The following is a 3,459-nucleotide window of genomic DNA, read 5'->3' on the forward strand; positions in this document are numbered from 1 at the left end:
TTTGTTGCAGCTTTTCTTCTTACTATTAAACGTGCAGTATAATAACAGATCTTCACACTGCTGATGCACCTATAACGATTATCCTATGTTAATATAATATTATTTATTGATTCTTCCTGTCGCGGTTTCGCAATTCAAAATACGAACTTTTTCTCATAATATTAGGAAAATATAAAGGAATTATGTCAATTTTTTGTTCGTATTCTGTGCGGGCACGTATCGGCCTAACAAAATATGAACAGTCGGGATAAGAAAAGGTTCGTCACCTTAAGATCTATTTTCGTGTGCTCAGTATGAGCGATGATCTGCTTTACCGATCGAGAATGACATATCGTGTCGCAATGATTTGATGATTAGATTCAAAAGGTACTAAGAGCTTAAGACTTGATAAACGAATGAATCTGAAAACTGACGAAGGTTTTCTAACTATGACTGTACAAGTATTGTTGGCATTAGCGTGAAAGCTGCTGACATAATATATCTCATAATACAATTTTTAACTCCAACCACGCAATAAATCATATTCAATTTTGTCCAAAATGAAACTCAAAATTTGCTTGGAATATTTTGATCGCTATCAATTTACTGACAATGATTTAATTCTTAGTAATAGTCTGCAAATGGAAGGAATTACAATTGCAAATAAACTGTAATCTCTCTTTTCTATAAATATAATTAAGGCTCTTTTGACAAAAATTCATTCATGCGTGATTTTGACATTATCAAAATTTTGCAAATATGAGAGAATATTCTGGTTATAGTTTTATTTGCTATATTTCATTTTTATTATAAGGAAGTATTTTTAGAGTAATTGATTGTAACTGTACCTCTTCCATAATAGTTTCCGTATTAAAGTAATGATGTTTAAGAATTTCCATAATCTCCGAAGCATCGTCTAAGTTTTCGTCATATCCTCTATAATGTATTAGACTTGGTAGATTGCGGTAGAAATTTTCAATTTCTTTCTGAGTTCTGTTGTTGTGTTTTCTAAAATTAAATAATAAATAATAAAATTAAAATATATTATTTCACACCAACAGTCACAACAACAGTTTTCAATTCAAACAATATAAATATAATAATAATTTACGGGATACATGAGCATCTTCTTTGTTTTTTAAGTAATAGGTGCACAAAGGGTCCGTTTGATGATAAGTGGTCACTACCGCCAATAGATATTTACATATTTACGTTGTAAGAAATAACAAACATTCCCTAAATCACCCCAATCCACTACCAATCATGGTAGCTAAGATTTAAGCTTCTATCACCAAAGGTTGTCTATGAAAGATCGCTTTAAGCAATAAGACCGCCTTTGAGCACCTTTTTTTTTGGTTTTTTAATACCCAATAACTGTAATGCGTTGTACAATAAAGTATTCAAAATAAATAAATATATCAGATGTAATATCTCTTGTGCTCATAGTTGCACTGGATCGACCCTTCCAACCAGAACAATGATACTAGGTATAGAGATTGGAGTGTGAAAATCTGATGAGTGGGTGGTTGATCGATGGCCGATATATTAAATTTTGATATTTCAGTCAAATTTTAATCACGACTTATTGGTTATTTCGAAGCAGAGTGAATTTACTGACTCCAATAAATCTACCACAACTATGCAGTAAGTGAACCAATCTATTATCGTGTAATGAATTGAATGTCAAGCTGAAATTTATTAACGACCATTTCAGATAAAGGCTTCCTAAAATGATATCGTCAAATGGTATGGTGATTAAATTTGACTCATTTGAATCGGTTTTTCAAATTACTGAGAAATTTATTTAAAGCAATTAATAAACAGTAATCTGATGTCATTTGTCGTTGAATTTGAATGCGATTTTTTAGATAAGGCTTGATATACAGAATGTAGAATGAAATTATCGAATATATTACAAAATTGGTAATGAATTGTGATTAGTCAGAGATGGCCCAGTGATTATAACTCGTGTGTCTTAATCGATGATCGCGGGTTCAAACCCAGTGCTTTATTTGTGTTTATAATTCATCTCGAGTTTATAAATGGAAGAACACCTTGGGAATGAAATAATCGTCTCTTGGGTATTTCTTTTAAATATTTAATAATTTAACGAATGTTAACAAAGTAGTTGAGTTTCTTTTGCCGATACAATCATTCGATTTTTAATCCAACTTATTTTCTTTACTTTGACTCAATGGTAATGATATTTTTTCTTTGAATAGCCTCGAATGTCTTAACTTATTGGTAGTACACTTTTTCGACGAGTAAGCTAGTGTAATAATAAGGTCCAGTAGATGGAGGAGTGAGGAGAGTATTACCACCGTATTATCACTTATTAGGTATATATAACTGATTATTGATGGGCTTAAATGCAAACATCTCGTGAAAATTTACTATAGAATCATAAGATGAGATGGTCTTTTTCTCATAGCTTGAACATCAACACTTTGACAGACTCAACTTTACTGTTTTATATTTATATATAGCGAAACCACTTACAAGTATTGAATATTGTATACCAAAAATTTTAGTAACTTACAATATTTCCGTGATACCAGCGGTTCGCTTTAACGATACAGGATTGAAGTTGCAAATGCTGACAGCTGGAAACGGAACCTGATTTACTCTGCAATTTGCATTTATCTAAAATGATTTTACATTATGTCAGTTTACCTTTATATCTTTGATATTATTTTACATATTTTTGATTTAAATTAGATAAACAGATTTACAAACGAACAATGGTAAATATGCCAATGTTATCTCTGTAAAAAAAACCACAATTGTTAATCCCTTACATTTCAAATAATAATAAATAAATATGAGACAACATCACATACATTACTCTGATCCCAATGTAAGTAGCTGAAGCACTTGTGTTATGAATGCGAAAAATGCGTCACAACTTGGAAACTAAGATGTCTATGTGCCTTACTATAATATGTATCTTGTTACACTAGCATTCTCTCCAAGAAATTAATTCTGAGACTGTTACTAATCACGTGTACAGTGCCTTAAAAATCAATAATCATTAGCTACCAATTGGATCGAAGTGTTATACAAAATAAATTATGTATATATGTATATATATGGCAATCAAAGTAATTTTATAAAATTTTTACTGTGTCTCAAATAGGAAAGAATTCAAATCTCAGTGAAATAAACGGGAGCCGTACATGATTACTGAGTATGTGGACTGAACACTTTCGCAATTTAATATATACGTGATAATAGTAAGCATTATGCGGGCATACCTGTGTATGCAGCTTACCCGTGTTATGATTTGATCGCTTCTGTATCTGTCTCTAATCACATATAGATATGCGATTGTTAACAATACATTTCCCGTCATGATAACTGACCACATAAAAAGCCTTAATCCGTTATGTCTTCTAAAATTACTAATTCCGTCTAGAGTTTGTTATATTTTCAAATATTGATTTGATTTTTGAATACATTTTTTATTTCAAATTAAACATT

This window comes from Vanessa cardui, chromosome 6 (assembly GCF_905220365.1).
Source record: "Vanessa cardui chromosome 6, ilVanCard2.1, whole genome shotgun sequence".
Lineage (NCBI taxonomy): Eukaryota > Metazoa > Arthropoda > Insecta > Lepidoptera > Nymphalidae > Vanessa > Vanessa cardui.